Below are 21,823 nucleotides of genomic sequence, written 5' to 3'. Positions count from 1 at the left end.
TGGCTGTATGTCCAACTAAAATACAAAGCATCTGGCTGTATGTCCAACTAAAACACAAAGCATCTGGCTGTATGTCCAACTAAAACACAAAGCATCTGGCTGTATGTCCAACTAAAATACAAAGCATCTGGCTGTATGTCCAACTAAAATACAAAGCATCTGGCTGTATGTCCAACTAAAACACAAAGCATCTGGCTGTATGTCCAACTAAAACACAAAGCATCTGGCTGTATGTCCAACTAAAATACAAAGCATCTGGCTGTATGTCCAACTAAAACACAAAGCATCTGGCTGTATGTCCAACTAAAATACAAAGCATCTGGCTGTATGTCCAAATAAAACACAAAGCATCTGGCTGTATGTCCAACTAAAATACAAAGCATCTGCCTGTATGTCCAACTAAAACACAAAGCATCTGACTGTATGTCCAACTAAAATACAAAGCATCTGGCTGTATGTCCCACTAAAATACAAAGCATCTGGCTGTATGTCACACTAAAATACAAAGCATCTGGCTGTATGTCACACTAAAATACAAAGCATCTGGCTGTATGTCCCACTAAAATACAAAGCATCTGGCTGTATGATGTTCCACTAAAATACAAAGCATCTGGCTGTATGATGTTCCACTAAAATACAAAGCATCTGGCTGTATGATGTCCCACTAAAATACAAAGCATCTGGCTGTATGATGTCCCACTAAAAATACAAAGCATCTGGCTGTATGATGTCCCACTAAAATACAAAGCATCTGGCTGTATGTCCCACTAAAATACAAAGCATCTGGCTGTATGATGTCCCACTAAAATACAAAGCATCTGGCTGTATGATGTCCCACTAAAATACAAAGCATCTGGCTGTATGATGTCCCACTAAAATACAAAGCATCTGGCTGTATGATGTCCCACTAAAATACAAAGCATCTGGCTGTATGATGTCCCACTAAAATACAAAGCATCTGGCTGTATGATGTTCCACTAAAATACAAAGCATCTGGCTGTATGTCCAACTAAAATACAAAGCATCTGGCTGTACGATGTTCCACTAAAATACAAAGCATCTGGCTGTACGATGTTCCACTAAAATACAAAGCATCTGGCTGTACGATGTTCCACTAAAATACAAAGCATCTGACTGTATGTCCCACTAAAATACAAAGCATCTGGCCGTATGTCCCACTAAAATACAAAGCATCTGGCTGTATGTCCCACTAAAATACAAAGCATCTGGCTGTATGTCCCACTAAAATACAAAGCATCTGGCTGTATGTCCCACTAAAATACAAACCATCTGGCTGTATGTACCACTAAAATACAAACCATCTGGCTGTATGTCCAACTAAAACACAAAGCATCTGGCTGTATGTCCCACTAAAACACAAAGCATCTGGCTGTATGTCCAACTAAAATACAAAGCATCTGGCTGTATGTCCAACTAAAACACAAAGCATCTGGCTGTATGTCCAACTAAAACACAAAGCATCTGGCTGTATGTCCAACTAAAATACAAAGCATCTGGCTGTATGTCCAACTACAATACAAAGCATCTGGCTGTATGTCCAACTAAAACACAAAGCATCTGGCTGTATGTCCAACTAAAACACAAAGCATCTGGCTGTATGTCCAACTAAAATACAAAGCATCTGGCTGTATGTCCAACTAAAACACAAAGCATCTGGCTGTATGTCCAACTAAAATACAAAGCATCTGGCTGTATGTCCAACTAAAACACAAAGCATCTGGCTGTATGTCCAACTAAAATACAAAGCATCTGCCTGTATGTCCAACTAAAACACAAAGCATCTGACTGTATGTCCAACTAAAATACAAAGCATCTGGCTGTATGTCCCACTAAAATACAAAGCATCTGGCTGTATGTCACACTAAAATACAAAGCATCTGGCTGTATGTCACACTAAAATACAAAGCATCTGGCTGTATGTCCAACTAAAATACAAAGCATCTGGCTGTATGTCCCACTAAAATACAAAGCATCTGGCTGTATGTCCAACTAAAATACAAAGCATCTGGCTGTATGTCCCACTAAAATACAAAGCATCTGGCTGTATGTCCCACTAAAATACAAAGCATCTGGCTGTATGTCCCACTAAAATACAAAGCATCTGGCTGTATGATGTTCCACTAAAATACAAAGCATCTGGCTGTATGATGTCCCACTAAAATACAAAGCATCTGGCTGTATGTCCCACTAAAATACAAAGCATCTGGCTGTATGATGTCCCACTAAAAATACAAAGCATCTGACTGTATGATGTCCCACTAAAATACAAAGCATCTGGCTGTATGATGTCCCACTAAAATACAAAGCATCTGGCTGTATGATGTTCCACTAAAATACAAAGCATCTGGCTGTATGATGTCCCACTAAAATACAAAGCATCTGGCTGTATGTCCCACTAAAATACAAAGCATCTGGCTGTATGATGTCCCACTAAAAATACAAAGCATCTGACTGTATGATGTCCCACTAAAATACAAAGCATCTGGCTGTATGATGTTCCACTAAAATACAAAGCATCTGGCTGTATGATGTCCCACTAAAATACAAAGCATCTGGCTGTATGTCCCACTAAAATACAAAGCATCTGGCTGTATGATGTCCCACTAAAATACAAAGCATCTGGCTGTATGTCCCACTAAAATACAAAGCATCTGGCTGTATGATGTCCCACTAAAATACAAAGCATCTGACTGTATGTCCCACTAAAATACAAAGCATCTGGCTGTATGATGTCCCACTAAAAATACAAAGCATCTGGCTGTATGATGTCCCACTAAAATACAAAGCATCTGGCTGTATGATGTCCCACTAAAATACAAAGCATCTGGCTGTATGATGTTCCACTAAAATACAAAGCATCTGGCTGTATGTCCAACTAAAATACAAAGCATCTGGCTGTACGATGTTCCACTAAAATACAAAGCATCTGGCTGTACGATGTTCCACTAAAATACAAAGCATCTGGCTGTACGATGTTCCACTAAAATACAAAGCATCTGACTGTATGTCCCACTAAAATACAAAGCATCTGGCCGTATGTCCCACTAAAATACAAAGCATCTGGCTGTATGTCCCACTAAAATACAAAGCATCTGGCTGTATGTCCCACTAAAATACAAAGCATCTGGCTGTATGTCCCACTAAAATACAAAGCATCTGGCTGTATGTACCACTAAAATACAAACCATCTGGCTGTATGTCCAACTAAAACACAAAGCATCTGGCTGTATGTCCCACTAAAACACAAAGCATCTGGCTGTATGTCCAACTAAAATACAAAGCATCTGGCTGTATGTCCAACTAAAACACAAAGCATCTGGCTGTATGTCCAACTAAAACACAAAGCATCTGGCTGTATGTCCAACTAAAATACAAAGCATCTGGCTGTATGTCCAACTAAAATACAAAGCATCTGGCTGTATGTCCAACTAAAACACAAAGCATCTGGCTGTATGTCCAACTAAAACACAAAGCATCTGGCTGTATGTCCAACTAAAATACAAAGCATCTGGCTGTATGTCCAACTAAAACACAAAGCATCTGGCTGTATGTCCAACTAAAATACAAAGCATCTGGCTGTATGTCCAACTAAAACACAAAGCATCTGGCTGTATGTCCAACTAAAATACAAAGCATCTGCCTGTATGTCCAACTAAAACACAAAGCATCTGACTGTATGTCCAACTAAAATACAAAGCATCTGGCTGTATGTCCCACTAAAATACAAAGCATCTGGCTGTATGTCACACTAAAATACAAAGCATCTGGCTGTATGTCACACTAAAATACAAAGCATCTGGCTGTATGTCCAACTAAAATACAAAGCATCTGGCTGTATGTCCCACTAAAATACAAAGCATCTGGCTGTATGTCCAACTAAAATACAAAGCATCTGGCTGTATGTCCCACTAAAATACAAAGCATCTGGCTGTATGTCCAACTAAAATACAAAGCATCTGGCTGTATGTCCAACTAAAATATAAAGCATCTGGCTGTATGTCCCACTAAAATACAAAGCATCTGGCTGTATGTCCAACTAAAATACAAAGCATCTGGCTGTATGTCCCACTAAAATACAAAGCATCTGGCTGTATGTCCCACTAAAATACAAAGCATCTGGCTGTATGTCCAACTAAAATACAAAGCATCTGGCTGTATGTCCCACTAAAATACAAAGCATCTGGCTGTATGTCCCACTAAAATACAAAGCATCTGGCTGTATGTCCCACTATAATACAAAGCATCTGGCTGTATGTCCCACTAAAATACAAAGCATCTGGCTGTATGTCCCACTAAAATACAAAGCATCTGGCTGTATGTCCCACTAAAATACAAAGCATCTGGCTGTATGTCATCTGAGATTCCTAAAGATTGGAAAGTGGCCACAGTCATCCCCCTCTTCAAAGGGGAGACACTGACCCAAACGGTTACAGACATAAATCCATCCTGCCTTGCCTTTCTAAAGTCTCCGAAAGCCAAGTGAACAAACAGATCACCAACCATTTTGAATCCCACCGTACCTTCGCCGCTGTCATGACGTTGGCCCGGTGGTAGGTTTATGACAGTCATAAATACCTCTCCCCCCTTTTTTCCTCTCTCGACCCTACTGATGTGACATTTTATAATCCTTTGGTTAACATAGAGATTCTGGGAACATCAGAAGGTGGGGGGAAATGAACTATATTCTGGTAATCCGAACAATTGAACATATGCGGTGGTACTTAACTTCTCTAGGGTAGGGGGCAGCATTCGGAATTTTGGATGAAATGCATGCCCAAATTAAACTGCCTGCATCTCGGGCCCGGAATATATGATATGCATATAACTGGTAGATTTGGATAGAAAACACACTAAAGTTTCCAAAACTGTTAAAAAAATGTCTGTGAGTACAACAGAACTGATTTCGCAGGCGAAAACCTGAGAAAATCCATTCAGGAAGTAGTTTTTTTTTGGTTTTGTAGTTTTCTATTCAATGCCAATACAATATCCATTGACTTAGGACTCAAATTGCAGTTGCTATGCCTTCCACTAGATGTCAACAGTCTTCAGAAATTGTTTCAGGCTTGTATTCTGAAAAGTGAAGAAGTAAGAGCAGTCTGAATGAGTGGACCCTGCCGTGTCACAGAGCTTTTTCCTGCGCCAGACCGAGAGAGTGCGTTTCTTGTTTACCTTTTAAATTGACGACGTTATTGTCCGGTTGAAATATTATCGATTATTTAGGCTAAAATCAACCTGAGGTTTGAATATAAACATCGTTTGACATGTTTCTATGAACTTTACAGATACAAATTGGATTTTTTTGTCTGCCTGTTTTGACTGCGTTTGAGCCTGTGGATTACTGAAGAAAACGCGCGAACAAAACAGAGGTTTTTTGGTATAAAGAGACTTAATCGAACAAAAGGAACATTTATTGAGTAAATGAATGTCTGCTGAGTGCAACCATATGAAGATCATCAAAGGTAAGGGATTAATTTTATCTCTATTTCTAAATTGTGTGACTGTTCTACCTGGCTGGCTACTGTTTGTAATGATTTGTCTAGTGGGCTATGTTCTCAAATAATCGTATGGTATGCTTTCGCCGTAAAGCATTTTTAAAATCTGGCACCGTGGTTGGATTCACAAGCAGTTAATCTTTAAACCTATGTAAAATATGTTTTGTTTTCTGAATTTTTAAAATGAGTATTTCTGTATTTGAATTTGGCGCCCAGCAGTTTCACTGGCTGTTGAAGAGGTGGGACACTACCATCTCACGTGCCCAAGAAAGGTTAATGAATATGATGTCAGTTCGGTTGTCATCTGAGACATTCTCATCAATGATAGGATGACATAAACTCTACAGTGGAAAGTCTGCACATTGTAGTTATCGGAGTCACATGGAATTGTTGTTCAATTTAAATGTTTGAATATAAAATTATAAAATTAAAGTTATAAAACTTTTCAAACACGCCCTCCTCTCCCTTCCTATATAAAGCCTTGACGACAATATAACCTCCTGTTCCAAGTACGTAAGGTCTGCAGCCTCTGCGTTAAAAGGACTAACATGTCAACTACAGAACTAAGCCAACCTCAGCGTGAGCTTTGGTTGCGAATGGTATGAACTTTGAACTCTTATTCACTACAGAAGTGATACCTCCTAGCCGTTGAGTTAGCAACAGCAGCTGCAAACGTGGGCTAGGAAAGAACAGACAGAGTATTCCGTCTACCACACAACGACGTTACTACAACATATCCAATTTACCAGCAGAGACATTCTTCAAAGGACAAAGGACTCTGTTGGGCAACACGGCCTTCCATCTACCACCAACCTACCAAAGTGCAGCTCAGAGTAAATATTTATTGCATTTTCCTTTTCCAAATGGGCGGTAATTTAGAATGCATAAGATACTGTATTTACAATAGCATGGCTTCTCCCTTTGTTCCTCAAGTCTTCCCGCTCTTTCACTCAAACCCAGCCCCCTTTTCTTTTGTGTAACCAGCTGTCATATCTGTTCCGTCCGCCAGGGACGTTTTCCTTTATGACGTAATATGTAATCAAGGTATGATTCATTCTGTGTATATGTAATTCTGTGTGATTAGTTACGTATTTAGTAAATAAATAATTAAACCCAATTTTGTATTGCTGATTCAAAATACGAAGCATCTGGCTGTATGATGTCCCACTAAAATACAAAATAAAAGTGGTAAAGCCTAAATTAATCTGTAAATATTCATTTACTCATGAAGCAAAATGTATGTTTGTCAAATATTTGTCTTTCAGTATTGTAATATATCTGCTGTTAAAATGGTGTAGAGCATATGTACACACAAGAGGGAAGTACACACACTTCAGTAACTTTCAACAAAGTCCCAGTCTATTGAGCTCAGGGTCAGAGAAAAGACCCCCAGTCCTCTTCACACACCTCTTTGTTTTCATTCACCTCATACATACGTACCCAGAGTGCCACTCATCGTCTAGCTGGACGCTTGAATCAGAGCTTTGATCTTCTGTAGGTTGTGATCTACAGCGACGTCCAAAAACTGCACCCAGTTCAGGTCTGCTTCTAAACACACGTGACTGGCCCTGAGGAGGAAGGAGGAGGAGAAGAGAGAGGGAGAGGGCTGTGTACCAGTAGATGAAGGAGAAGAGACGGAGAGGGCTGTGTACCAGTAGAGGGATGAGAGGGAGAGGGCTGTGTACTAGTAGAGGAAGGCAAACCTGCCAAGAGAGGGCCACCCACCAAAAGTCACGGACCAGGCAAGGAGGGCATTAATCAGAGAGGCAACAAAGAGACCAAAGATAACCCTGAAGGAGCTGCAAATCTCCACAGCGGAGATTGGAGTATCTGTCCATAGGACCACTTTAAGCTGTACACACGACAGAGCTAGGCTTTACGGAAGAGTAGCCATAAAAAAAGCTATTTGCTTTAAGAAAAAAATAAGCAAACATGTTTGGTGTTCGCCAAAAGCAATGTGGGCAACTCCCCCAAACATATGGAAGAAGGTACTCTGGTCAGATGAGACTAAAATTGAGCTTTTTGGCTATCAAGGAAAACGCTATGTCTGGCGCAAACCCAACATCTCTCATCACATCGAGAACACCATCCCCACAGTGACTGGGAAACTGGTCAGAATTGAAAGAATGATGGATGGCGCTAAATACATAGAAATTCTTGAGGGAAACCTGTTTCAGTCTTCCAGAGATTTGAGACTGGGACGGAGGTTCACCTTCCAGCAGGACAATGACCCTATGTATACTGCTAAAGCAACACTCAAGTGGTTTAAGGGGAAACATTTAAATGTCTTGGAATGGCGTAGTCAAAATCCAGACCTCAATCCAATTGAGAATCTGTGGTATGACTTAAAGATTGCTGTACACAAGTGGAACCCATCCAACTGGAAGGAGCTGGAGCAGTTTTGCCTTGAAGAATGGGCAAAAATCCCAATGGCTAAACGTGCCAAGCTTAGAGACATACCCCAAGAGACTTGCAGTTGTAATTGCTGCAAAAGGTGGCTCTAACAAAGTATTGACTTTGGGAGGTGAACAGTTATGCACGCTCAAGTTTTTGTCTTATTTCTTGTTTGTTTCACAAGAAAAACTATTTTGCATCTTCATAGAGGTAGGCATGTTGTGTAAATCAAATGGTACAAACCACCCAAAATCCCATTTCAATTCCAAGTTGTAAGGCAACAAAATAGGAAAAATGCCAAGGTGGGTGCAAGCCACTGCATTTGGGCAACAGGATTAACACAGAGAGAACCTGGCAAAATACAATGTATGTAACAATTTTGTACAAGCCACCAAAATAGTTGAGCTAGTGAATAAGCGAGCGAAGAAGGTGTTCAGCCTGTCCGGAAGCCAGACGTTGGTGTCCGCGACGTGGCTGGTTTTCCTTTTATAATAAGTGATTGTCTGGAGACCCTGCCACATACGTCTCGCGTCTGAGCCGTTGAATTGGATCTCAACTTTGTTCCTATACCAACGTTTAGCCTGCTTGATTGCTTTGAGGGAATAACTACACTGTTTGTATTCTTCCATATCCCCAGTCTTCTTGCCCTGGTTAAATGCGATGGTTCGCGCTTTCAGTTTTCGCGGGAATGCTCCCATCTATCCACGGTTTTTGGTTGGGGTAGGTTCTAATAGTCACAGTGGGTACAGCATCTCCTATGCGGTTCCTGATAAATTCATTCACCGTATCGGTATATGTGTCTATTATATTCTGAAGCTACTCTGAACATATCCCAGTGATCAAAACAATCTTGAAGCGTGAATTCCGATTGGTCAGACCAGCGTTGAATAGTCGTCACCACAGGTGCTTCCTGTTTGAGTTTCTGCCAATAGGAGGGGAGGAGCAAGATGGAATCGTGGTCTGATTTGCCGAATGGAGGGCGGGGGAGGGCCTTATATGCATTCCGGAAGGTAGTATAACAATGGTCGAGAGTTTTAGCAGCTGTTATTCCTTGTCCTAACAGTTGACACAATTTTGGTAACTTTCACTTGCTTGACACTTTGGCATAGCTTTTTTTGGTTGTAGTTCATAATAGTCTACGGTTCTCTTTATGTTCTCTTTATCTTCTTGACATTCTTCAGCACTGTTGTACTCCACCATGGCTGTGTAGGTGCTGAATTTTGCGCAGAGGGAGAGAGCTCCTGTTTCACTTTGTTCATGGTGCGACCAGACTTGTTTTCTTTACATGCCAACTTATTTGCCAATTATCGTGAAGTGAAGAAATTGTCCATGGTGACATTTGTCCCCTTGCCAGCATAAGGTTCCATAAGGCTCATCACTACATTCTCCCACACTCTCTCACCTGCTGCCTCATGTGGTTAACACTTCTTAGGGCTAGGCATCCCGCCAGCGGGACACCTGTCGACAACTTCCGGTGAAATTGGAGGGCACGCAATTCAAATAAATAATCATAAAAATTACGGATATTAAACATTTAGGTACATACAAGTGTCTTATATCGGTTAAAAGCTTAAATTCTTGTTCATCTCACTGATTTTCAATAGGTTTTACAGCGAAAGCATGCCATGCGATTGTTTGAGGACGGCGCCCCACATCAACATATTTTTCCACCGGCACAGGCTTCATAAAATCACAAATAGCGATTAAATATTCACTTACTTTTTGAAAATCTCCTTCTGATTTGCAATCCAAAGGGTCCCAACTACAACATGTAGTGTCGTTTTGTTAGATAAAATCCTTCTTTATGTCCCAAAAAGTCATATTAGTTGGTGCCATCGATTTGAGAAATCTGCTCGTTCAACACGCAGAGAAAGGAATCCAAAAAGCTACCGCTAAACTATGTTAAAACAAGTCAAAATAGATTTCTATTTAATCTTCAGGTACCCTAAAATGTAATTAAACTATAATATTTAATACGGAAAGAAGTATGTTCAATAGGTAAATGATATTAGCAGGCGCGCGCACAGACTGCACAAACTTCCTTGTTTGGTAAGAAACAAGCCTGAAACCTTGAACAAAGACTGTGACAAGTGGGGACTCATCCGGGATTGTAGTTAACTTGGGTTAGTTTAGTTTAGTTTGCCAAATGTTTTTTTGTTTGAGTGGATGTTTTGGTTGGGCCAATTTTTGTTTAAGAGAGAGTTGAGAGCCATGTGTTCTTTTGGTTCAGTTAGTTTGGTAGCTAAGCAATTCACTCTGTGTTTTTCTGGGTTTTGTTCAGGTGGGAGTCCTCTCCTGTTCAGGCATATCAGCGAGTGTCAATAGGAGGCTTGTGGTGTTTTTGTTTTAGGTGGCAGTGAACGTGGGTGGAGCATCCCTTTCCCTTTTCCCCTAAAACCGGCTCGGGAGCACCTCCGTGGTATGGGAGGGCTGCCAGTTTCTTGGTTGTCTTTTCCACTCTACTGGTTTTGTGTGCATAAAACTGCTGCCCCAGTCCCTGCATCTTGTGGCTTTAATTTGGTGGAGGGGGGAGAAGAGGAAGTTAAAGTTTCAGATGAGGTCTTACAAGGACGGTTGAAAAACTCCCAGACTTTGCAAAACCTTGGGGTTTTGGTAGATCATTTAGACTCTGAGAAACGTGATGAATTGGTAGCTCTTATTAGAAACTACCCTGTTTTGTTTTCTGACACTCCATCGCAAACCCACTTAATTGAACATGATATAGACATCGGAGATGCTAAGCCTATCAAACAGAGATTTTATCGTGTGTCTGAGGAGAAGAGATTGAAACTGGAAACAGAGGTGCAGTATATGTTGGACAATGGTATTGCGGAGCCATGTTGTTCAAATTGGGCTTCACCCTGTCTATTGGTCAAAAAGTCTGATTCTACTTTCAGACCTTGCACTGATTATAGAAAAGTTAACAATGTTACTAAAGCAGACCTTTACCCTCTTCCTAGGATGGAGGACTGTATTGATCAAGTTGGGTCAGCAAAGTATGTTAGCAAATTTGATCTTTTAAAGGGATATTGGCAAGTACCCCTTACCAAAAGAGCTTGTGAGATTGCTGCCTTTATAACTCCATCTGGTTTGTTCTCTTATAAAGTGATGCCTTTCGGCTTGCGGAATGCTCCAGCCACCTTCCAGAGGCTAATGAATCGGGTGGTCTCAGGTCTGGAAGGGTGTGCCGTGTATTTGGACGACGTGGTCGTCTACTCAGACTCCTGGGAGGAGCATGTTCGGAGAGTGCAAGGCCTGTTTGAAAGACTGGTGTGGGCCAGGTTGACTATTAATTTGGCAAAAGGTGAGTTTGCCAAAGCTACAGTCACATACCTAGGCAAGGTTGTTGGTCAGGGATTTGTCTGTCCCGTGGAAGCCAAGGTTCAGGCTGTGAAGCAGTTCCCACAGCCCTCTACAAAGAAAGAACTGATGCGCTTCCTGGGAATGGCGGGGTACTACCGTGCTTTTTGTAAAAACTTTTCGGTAGTAGTGTCCCCACTGACCAATCTGTTGAAGGCCAAGGCTGAATTTATCTGGTCCACCCAGTGTCAAGAGGCATTTGATGCAGTTAAGACTTTTTTGTGTTTGGCACCTGTGTTGGCAGCACCAAATTTTGGGAAACCTTTCAAATTGCAGGTAGACGCCAGTCAAATCGGTGCTGGGGCTGTGCTTCTCCAGGAGAATGACGACAAGGTTGAGTGTCCAGTCAGTTTCTTCTCCCGAAAATTTAATAAGTATCAGAAAAACTATTCAGTAATTGAAAAGGTGGCTTTAGGTCTCATTTGGGCTTTACAGCACTTCGAGGTCTATGTTGGTTCTGGTTTGACCCCTTTAACTGTGTTCACTGACCACAACCCACTTGTTTTTCTGAGGTCCCTGCAAAACCCCAACCAGCGCCTGATGCGTTGGGCTTTGTTCTTGCAACCATTCAACCTTGATATTAGGCACATTAGTGGTAAGGATAATATCATTGCTGATGCTCTGTCCCGTGCTCCTTTAACCTAGCTTGTATCTTTTCTCTGCTGACCCCTACGGGCTGTCTGCGCCTCTTTTCTCTTAAATTGCTCCCCAGGTACCAGGGCTGCTGAGTTTGAGGGGCGGACAGTCAACTGGGGGACACGGAGATACTGCTAGGAGCCGGGATTGGTATTTTTGTTGTTTATTTGTTTTTTGGGAAATTTGAATTATTTTGAATATGTTGGAGGAAGTTGGGTTGAGGGTGGGACCCTCATTTTAAGGAGGGGGGTGTCACGGCTCCTCCTCTGCAGTGCAGGGGGCGGTTCCTCCTGCAGGCAGAGGAGGGTCGTTAAGTGATTGGAGCCACCTGGGCTCAGGGTATAAAACTGCTTACTAATCACCTCTCTCTCTCTTGCTCTTGCTCTCTCTCTCTCTCTGCTCCACCAGGTATGCTCATGATTTGTTTGTTCCTTTTTAGTTTTGCATAGGTTCCACTCAGTCATGTTCACACACACATATTCATGCACCCATGCACTTTACATACACCTTACATTATGATACATCCACACCTCATTCCTTTTTCTTAGTTTAAGTTCATAGTTTGTTTAATAATAAAGAACACTTTTAAATTGGCCTATACCTGTTGTTCGTGTCCCCTCATTTTTGTCACAGGCTATGAGCCGGCTTGTGACAACATCTAGTGGAAGCCATAGGAATTGCAATCTGGGAGCTGGATTTGAATATGCCCCTATACCTTCCATTGTAAGAGCATGTGCTCTCAAAAAAAACAATTTCCAGTTGGTTTTTCTTTGGATTTTCTCCTACCATATCTATTGTGTCATACATTAATTTAACATTTCTACAAACTTCAAAGTGTTTTCTATCCAATGGTACCAATTATATGCATATCCTGGCTTCTGGGCCTGAGTAACAGGCAGTTTACTTTGGGCACGTCAGCCAGGTGGAAATTCAGAAAAAAGGACCCTAACCTGAAAACTGGTTGTAACTCCAGTTCTGATTTTAAGATTCTAACAACGTCAATGTGTTATATAGACTTATTTAGGAGAAGTCGAGGACAGAGGACGGCATGACAAAAAAATATTGAGTAATAAATTAATACAATTTATGAGCAGTCAAAATGACTGATTTTAGCGGTTCTGGTGTAAAATGGGTTTGAGTTAAAGTTGTGTTGTGATTTAAAAAAAATGCATTTGGAATAAATTATGTTGATATAGTTGGAGGGAGATAAAGGGGCTCTCTGATATTTGTTGGCTCTCTGTTGCAGCAATTCCCCCCTCTGCAAAGAGTCCTCCAACGGCCCCACAGTGAGACCTTCACACACACCCATTAACCAAGATGGCCGCTCCAACCCATCCCTAGAATCCATGTCCAGGGGGGACAGCGAAAGCGACTCCACACACACTCCTCCCCAAAACCAAAACGAAGGCCAGGCACGCAACAACAGCAACCTTCCTCCCACAAATAATAAAAACAAGGTGACGGAACAAACAGACCAGAATTTTAACTCTTTCCTCTACTGGAGGCCTCCGTTAGCGGATATCAGCCAGGAGCTGGAGATGCTGAAGGGCCAGGGTCCTCGGACTCGGACAGAGGGAGAAAAGAAGGAGGTGGTGGTAGAGGACAGGAAGATGTCCAGTCTGGAGCCAGCCACCTGCTCTCAGATCCAGAAGGTATTGGACTGCCTCCAGCCCCACATGGACGAACCTGATGTACAGAGGAGGGGGGGTCAGTCAGAGAGCCAGACACCAGAGGAAGGAGAACCAGATGAGGAGTCCTCCCAGAACAGAGTGACCACAGAGGAGACACAGACACCTGAGCCACCAACCCAGCAGGCCAAGGACCCAGCACCCACAGAGGAACAGAAAGAGAAAGAGGCAGAAGGTGAGACTGAGATGAGCCTCATGAATCACCCCCAAATCTGCCTGTCCTAGTACGGGATGACCCGGAAGGAGTGGAGTCAAAATGACTTTGATGAATTGCTTTTTGACACTGAGAGACTATATGGAACTTTGACACTGTTAAAGGGACTATATTTGCCTCTGGAGATGCTCTTGAGCCAAAAGGGTTCCACTAAATGGAGAGAAATACGGTCCAGAAGTTCCATCATGTGTGTCTGTGCTAGCTGACTGGTATGTTTGTCTGTGCTAGCTGACTGGTATGTTTGTCTGTGCTAGCTGACTGGTATGTTTGTCTGTGCTAGCTGACTGGTATGTGTGTCTATGCTAGCTGACTGGTATGTGTGTCTGTGCTTGCTGACTGGTATGTTTGTCTGTGCTAGTTGACTGGTATGTTTGTCTGTGCTAGTTGACTGGTATGTTTGTCTGTGCTAGCTGACTGGTATGTTTGTCTGTGCTAGCTGACTGGTATGTTTGTTTGTGCTAGCTGACTGGTATGTGTGTCTGTGCTAGCTGACTGGTATGTTTGTCTGTGCTAGCTGACTGGTATGTTTGTCTGTGCTAGCTGACTGGTATGTTTGTCTGTGCTAGCTGACTGGTATGTTTGTCTGTGCTAGCTCTGTGCTAGCTGACTGGTATGTTTGTCTGTGCTAGCTGACTGGTATGTTTGTCTGTGCTAGTTGACTGGTATGTTTGTCTGTGCTAGCTGACTGGTATGTTTGTCTGTGCTAGTTGACTGGTATGTTTGTCTGTGCTAGCTGACTGGTATGTTTGTCTGTGCTAGCTGACTGGTATGTGTGTCTGTGCTAGCTGACTGGTATGTTTGTCTGTGCTTGCTGACTGGTATGTTTGTCTGTGCTTGCTGACTGGTATGTTTGTCTATGCTAGCTGACTGGTATGTTTGTCTATGCTAGCTGACTGGTATGTTTGTCTGTGCTAGCTGACTGGTATGTTTGTCTGTGCTAGCTGACTGGTATGTTTGTCTGTGCTAGCTGACTGGTATGTTTGTCTGTGCTAGCTGACTGGTATGTTTGTCTGTGCTAGCTGACTGGTATGTGTGTCTGTGCTAGCTGACTGGTATGTTTGTCTGTGCTAGCTGACTGGTATGTTTGTCTGTGCTAGCTGACTGGTATGTGTGTCTGTGCTAGTTGACTGGTATGTTTGTCTGTGCTAGCTGACTGGTATGTTTGTCTGTGCTAGCTGACTGGTATGTTTGTCTGTGCTAGCTGACTGGTATGTGTGTCTGTGCTAGCTGACTGGTATGTGTGTCTGTGCTAGCTGACTGGTATGTGTGTCTGTGCTAGCTGACTGGTATGTTTGTCTGTGCTAGCTGACTGGTATGTGTGTCTGTGCTAGTTGACTGGTATGTGTGTCTGTGCTAGTTGACTGGTATGTTTGTCTGTGCTAACTGACTGGTATGTGTGTCTGTGCTAGTTGACTGGTATGTGTGTCTGTGCTAGCTGACTGGTATGTTTGTCTGTGCTAGCTGACTGGTATGTTTGTTTGTGCTAGCTGACTGGTATATTTGTCTTTGTATCTACTCCTGTTGTTGGTCAGGAGTCGGAGCTGATGGAGAGCCTGGAGGGGAAAGAGGACTCTGCTTTCAACCAGGTGTGTGAGGAGAAGTCCAAGGTCCAGGTCAGTTAGTCAGTTCTGTCAAACACTGAATTTCTAATAAGCCTTGTTACTATACACATAGAGGGACATTTATGATCCAGTCAAGTTGGAAACTCCAGCATCCGACATGATACGTTCTAAAACTACACCATTCAGATCACGAACACTTAAAGCAGTCCATTCTCGTCTCAGCTGTTGAATGTGAATCAGGAAACCAGACCCTTTTGTCCTTTCTACTGAGCGCTGCTGCCATTTCTATGATAGTAACACGTTTGAACCACTCTTGTTTCCCCACCTCCAGAATGTGATTCAAATCAAATCAAATCAAATCCAGCAGCTGCTGGACCAGTATCTTTCCATGACGGACCCGGCGCAGGCCCAGACGGTGGACACTGAGCTCGCCAAGCACTGTGCGTTCAGCCTTCCTGGCGTGGCCCTCACCCTGGGCCAACAGAACTGGCACTGCCTAAAGGACACGTACGAGACCCTCGCCACCGATGTACAGGTGGGTGCTTTTGGATTCAAAAGTTTTCCTTTGCGTGTCCAAGAACACGACAGAGGAAACTCAGGGTCTTGATAAGAGCTTGGTTTGGAACGAAACGTGAACAACACACTATTGTATTGACATCAGCTCATCACTGGAGATTGATACGTCAGAAAACAACAGTTACATTTGTGTTTTAAATCCTATGCACGTTGCTATGCTAATGGACAGTCCAGTGACTGCTTGGTCACAGGTCTCATGATTTAATATTGACCTGTTAGTTTGCAACCAAAAGCAATACAGCTTGTCATTTTGACATAAAGGCTGTACGGAACTTCAGTTACCTCAAATGTTTGCTTATTTCTGGGCAAATTAGATGGGACAGCGGTCGAGAGGAGAGAGTGTGCTGAAATAGCAGTGGCTATACTCTCAATTACCACCTCTGACCTGACAGGTCATGTTGACTATACTCCTCCTAATTCTCTCTAACATGGAAACGTCTTGTTTTGTGACGAGCCAAGCTAACCCCCTGGCTGTACTCATTACCCCTACAGTGGAAAGTGCGCCGGACGCTGGCGTTCTCCATCCACGATCTGGCCCTGATCCTGGGGGACCAGCTGACGGCGGCCGACCTGGTGCCCATCTTCAACGGCTTCCTTAAGGACCTGGACGAGGTGCGCATCGGCGTGCTCAAACACCTCTATGACTTCCTCAAGGTGAGACCACCATACGTGTAACGAGCAACTGTGTAGCGATTCTAAATCAGCTGTCTACATAGGCTACACATTCAAGTGAAAACGTTTGGTCCACGTGCTGTGCTGTTTTACTAGCCTGGTCCCAGATCTGTTTGTGCTATTCTTACCAACTCCATTGCTCGTTGTCGAGCCAAACATTGACAAGGAGTTGGCATGAGAGCACAAACAGACTGGAACTCAGGCTACCATATTACGTGTCACATGGTAAATCTAGAGTGGATTTTAAATGTGGATGTCTGCCTGACTTGACCTGTGTACCGGGTTCATATGGTTGTCATAGAACCAATTTCTCTTCACAATAACATGTTTAGTTTACAGGTAGACTCGTTTTACTCGTATATTGTTTGTCTCCACTTCTTTTGATACTTGTGCCTTGCGTCACTAATAAATGATAATTTGTTGTCCAGGAGTTTTGTAATGATGAATAATGGTAGCTTTGGGGAGATATGATGAGGGTGTTTCCACCAATTCGGTGCCATTTGAGATGTGTAACTTGATTTTTTTTTTATTGGTTCTACCCAATTTTATCATTCTGTCATAAACTAATTCTCTCATCTCAAGTAAGTGTCAAATAAAGTAACTGAGTTGTACATAACAGGGTTGACGTTTTCATCTTAGTAATCTTCACAAATGACTTTGTCAAAGCAACAAAATAACTAGGGCTTTACAATGATGGTGGAAACTTGGGGTTATGTGGATTCAAATCTTCCTAGAAGTCACAGAGGGTGCACAGAGCGACATGTAAAAATGCATAATTTTAGCACTTTAGCCAGTCTTTATTCATATAAAAAATTTGACTTCTTGAATTCTCTATTTGGTCTATATTAAGGGGCACTTCATTTAATTGAACAGGCTTTTAAAATGCAATATCGGTGCACAATTTCTACTGAAAATATCAAAGCAAAACAAAAGGCACTCTTTTCGTGGAACGACCCATTACTTGGATCTGTTTCTGTGGTGTTAAAGCCTTCTGTCTTGTCTTGTGGCAGCTGCTCCATGCGGAGAACAGGAGAGAGTACCTGTACCAGCTTCAGGAGTTCATGGTGACGGACAACAGAATGAGTCTCCCATTCATTTAGATACCAGCTGGCCGGGTGAGTCTCCCATTCATTTAGATACCAGATGGCCGGGTGAGTTTCTCATTCATTTAGATACCAGATGGCCGGGTGAGTTTTCCATTCATTTAGATACCAGCTGGCCGGGTGAGTTTCCCATTCATAGATCAGGGCCAATCAAGAGCACTGGGGTCATCTTACAAAAAGTACATTTTCTTTCTCTGCTATCTTCACTCCATAAGGGAGTCCAACAACACTTCTATATCAATCAAGTTTATTTTATATAGCCCTTCGTACATCAGCTAATGTCTCGAAGTGCTGTACAGAGACCCAGCCTAAAACCCCAAACAGCAAGCAATGCAGGTGTCGAAGCACAGTGGCTAGGAAAAACTCCCTAGAAAGGCCAAAACCTAGGAAGAAACCTAGAGAGGAACCAGGCTATGAGGGGTGGCCAGTCCTCTTCTGGCTGTGCCGGGTGGAGATTATAACAGAACTATGCCAAGATGTTCAAAAATGTTCATAAGTGACAAGCATGGTCAAATAATAATCATGAATAATATTCAGTTGGCTTTTCATAGCCGATCATTAAGAGTTGAAAAACAACAGGTCTGGGACAGGTGGCGGTTCCATAACCGCAGGCAGAACAGCAGCAAGGCCAGGCGGACTGGGGACAGCAAGGAGCCACCACGCCCGGCAGTCCCGACGTATGGTCCCAGGGCTCAGGTCCTCCGAGAGAAAGAAAGAGAGAAGGAGAAAATTAGAGAGAGCCAAGATTTTCAAAATGTTCATAAATGACAAGCATGGTCAAATAATAATCAGGAATAAATCTGTTGGCTTTTCATAGCCGATCATTAAGAGTTGAAAACAGCAGGTCTTGGACAGGTAGGGGTTCCGTAACCGCAGGCAGAACCGTTGAAACTGGAATAGCAGCAAGGCCAGGCGGACTGGGGGCAGCAGGGAGTCGTCATGCCCGGTAGTCCTGACGTATGGTCCTAGGGCTCAGGTTCTCAGAGAGAGAAAGAAAGAGAGAACGAGAGAATTAGAGAAAGCATACTTAAATTCACACAGGACACTGGATAAGACAGGAGAAGTACTCCAGGTATAACCAACTGACCCTAGCCCCCCGACACAAACTACTGCAGCATAAATACTGGAGGCTGAGACAGGAGCGGTCAGGAGACACTGTGGCCCCATCCGAAGATACCCCCGGACAGGGCCAAATAGGAAGGATATAACCCCACCCACTTTGCCAAAGCACAGCCCCCGCACCACTGGAGGGATATCTTCAACCACCAACTTATAATCCTGAGACAAGGCCGAGTATGGCCAACAAAGATCTCCACCACAGCACAAACCAAGGGGGGGCGCCAACCCAGACAGGAAGATCACGTCAGTAACTCAACCCACTCAAGTGACGCACCCCTCCCAGGGACGGCATGAAAGAGCACCAGTAAGCCAGTGACTCAGCCCCTGAACAGGGTTAGAGGCAGAGAATCCCAGTGGAGAGAGGGGAACCGGCCAGGCAGAGACAGCAAGGGCGGTTCGTTGCTCCAGAGCCTTTCCGTTCACCTTCACACTCCTGGGCCAGACTACACTCAATCATATGACCTACTGAAGAGATAAGTCTTCAGTAAAGACTTAAAGGTTGAGACCGAGTCTGCGTCTCTCACATGGGTAGGCAGACTGTTCCATAAAAATGGAGATCTATAGGAGAAAGCCCTGCCTCCCGCTGTTTGCTTAGAAATTCTAGGGATAATTAGGAGGCCTGCGTCTTGTGACCGTAGCGTACGTATTGGTATGTACGGCAGGACCAACTATATGCATTGGGAGCTCAGAGTAAATAAAACCAAGAGGGCGACTGCTTTTGTGACAGCATGGAGCGTCATGTTAACCTGAGTGACAGTCTGTTTGTGCTATCATGCCAAGTCCCTGTCACTCATTGTCGTGTTTGGCTTGATGGTATAGACAAAAGCACAAACAGATACGGGGCCAGGACCTGTATCCACAAACTGTCTCAGAGTAGGAGTGCTGATCTAGGATCTGTCCATATAATCTTATTACGATCTAAAAGGCAAAACTGATTCTAGATCAGTACTCCTACTCCGAGACACTGAGGATACGGGCCCAACGTTAGTGATTTACTGTCATATGCCGTCCTGCTCAGGAGCATAATTCATTGGCTGATCCATCCTGCTGACCTGGATGAAACCCTGTGATCCATTGGAAGGCCCATCCAAGTGGAATACTAAAAGTGTGCATGCCATCACAGTCTGGTGGCAAGTGCGCCCTCTATTGGGAGAAATCTGGAGGCCTCGATCCCAGATGAATGAGAAAGATTGGCCCTGATCTAAATGGCTGAAAATATTCCATTGTCTGTGTCAGGTCCACATTAGGTAGACACCAATAGAAAAATAGGAAATGACTATGAAATAACAAAATATTTATTCGTTTTTATTTGATCATCTCCTCTCTGCTCAGGTCAACCATCTAACGGTATCTCAGTGCTTCCCATACTCTACTGTCTTTTAGTCATCCTATTTAGCTAGGCTAGTGGCTAACTGGCAGCTGCCTAAGTATGCTGCAGAGCTGTCTGACAAAATCATTTGACTAGTTCTTTAAAGAAGATGTGGCATACTATGAAGACTGCTTATTACCAGCTCCTACAACTATCAATTGGGTAGAGCTACCTCACGAACTGTCTCTAGCCCTCTCGCCATGTACATTCCTCTCATGCAGTCTGTTGTGCGGGCTCTGTTCGAGCAAGGAAGAACAGGCGCAATGGATTATGGTCATTGTATTTAATTACCACGTTTATGCGCTGAACTATGTTGAATATTTGCTTCATGAAAACTACAACTCCCTTCATCCCAACATCCCACATACACTATATAGATAAAGGTATGTGGACACCCCTTCAAATGAGTGGATTCGGCTATTTCAGCCACACCTATTGCTGAAAGGTGTAAAAAATAAGGCACACAGCCATGCAATCTTCATAGACAAACATTGACAGTAGAATGGAATACTGAAGAGCTCAGTGACTTTCAACGTGGCACCGTCATAGGATGCCACATTTCCTACAAGTCAGTTTGTCCCGATCAACTATAAGTGCAACAGCGGCTCAGCCGCGAAGTGGTAGGCCACACAAGCTCACAGAACGGGACCGCTGAGTGTTGTAGCGTGTAAAAATCTGTCCTCGGTCGCAACATTCACTAATGAGTTCCAAACTGCCTCTGGAAGCAACGTCCACACAAGAAATGTTCATCGGGAGCATTATGAAATGGGTTTCCATGGCCGCACACAAGCCTAAGATCACCATGCGTAATGCCAAGCGTTGGATGAAATGGTGTAAAGCTCGCCGCCATTGGACTCTGGAACAGTGGAAACGCATTCTCTGGAGGGATGAATCACGCTTCCCCATCTGGCAGTCCGACGGACAAATCTGGGTTTGACGGATGCCAGAAGAACGCTACCTGCTCGAATGCATAGTGCCAACTGTAAAAAATGGTCTGGGGCTGTGTTTCATGGTTTGGGCTTGGCCCCTTAGTTCCAGTGAAGGGAAATCTTAACGCTACAGCATACAATGCATTTCTATACGATTTTGTGCTTCCAACCTTGTGACAACTGTTTGGGGAAGGCCTTTTCCATGACAATGAAGTCCCTGCAACAATATTCCAACATCTAGTGAAAAGCCTTCCCAGAAGAGTGGAGGCTGTTATAACAGCAAAGGGGGACCAACTCCATATTAATGCTGATGATTTTGGAATGAGATGTTCGAAGAGCAGGTGTCCACATACTTTTGGTCATGTATTGTATTTACATACACAGCCCTGATAGGATGGTCTACAGCCCACCCATTACCCAGATGAACAGTCATTGGTTTATTATAATCAGATCACATTGTGACGTCATGATGTGGGCCAAAACATCCTTCCTTCCTGAACAGGCTGAAATTCCAGGCATTTTCTTCAAACGGCTCATACACAATTTTATACTGTTATTCCGACCTCATATTGTGGAAATGTCATCAAATATCATCTTGTCTGTCCCAGGTGGTGGAGCTCTTACAGAAGATGTACACGTGTGGAGCCCACGAACTGGGCCTGAACTTCATCAACGAGCTCATCGTCCG

General features: G+C 43.3%; 1 pseudogene; it reads left to right on the top strand.

Annotated features, from left to right (window-relative positions):
* The first annotated feature begins 11,015 nt into the window (after nucleotides 1-11,015).
* On the top strand, nucleotides 11,016-17,715 carry LOC129816052 (serine/threonine-protein phosphatase 4 regulatory subunit 1-like; annotated as a pseudogene).
* The last annotated feature ends 4,108 nt before the right edge of the window (nucleotides 17,716-21,823 follow it).

The sequence above is a fragment of the Salvelinus fontinalis genome, chromosome 18 (assembly GCF_029448725.1).
Source record: "Salvelinus fontinalis isolate EN_2023a chromosome 18, ASM2944872v1, whole genome shotgun sequence".
In the NCBI taxonomy this organism is placed as follows: domain Eukaryota; kingdom Metazoa; phylum Chordata; class Actinopteri; order Salmoniformes; family Salmonidae; genus Salvelinus; species Salvelinus fontinalis.
This window is presented reverse-complemented; position numbering and strand designations above follow the sequence as displayed.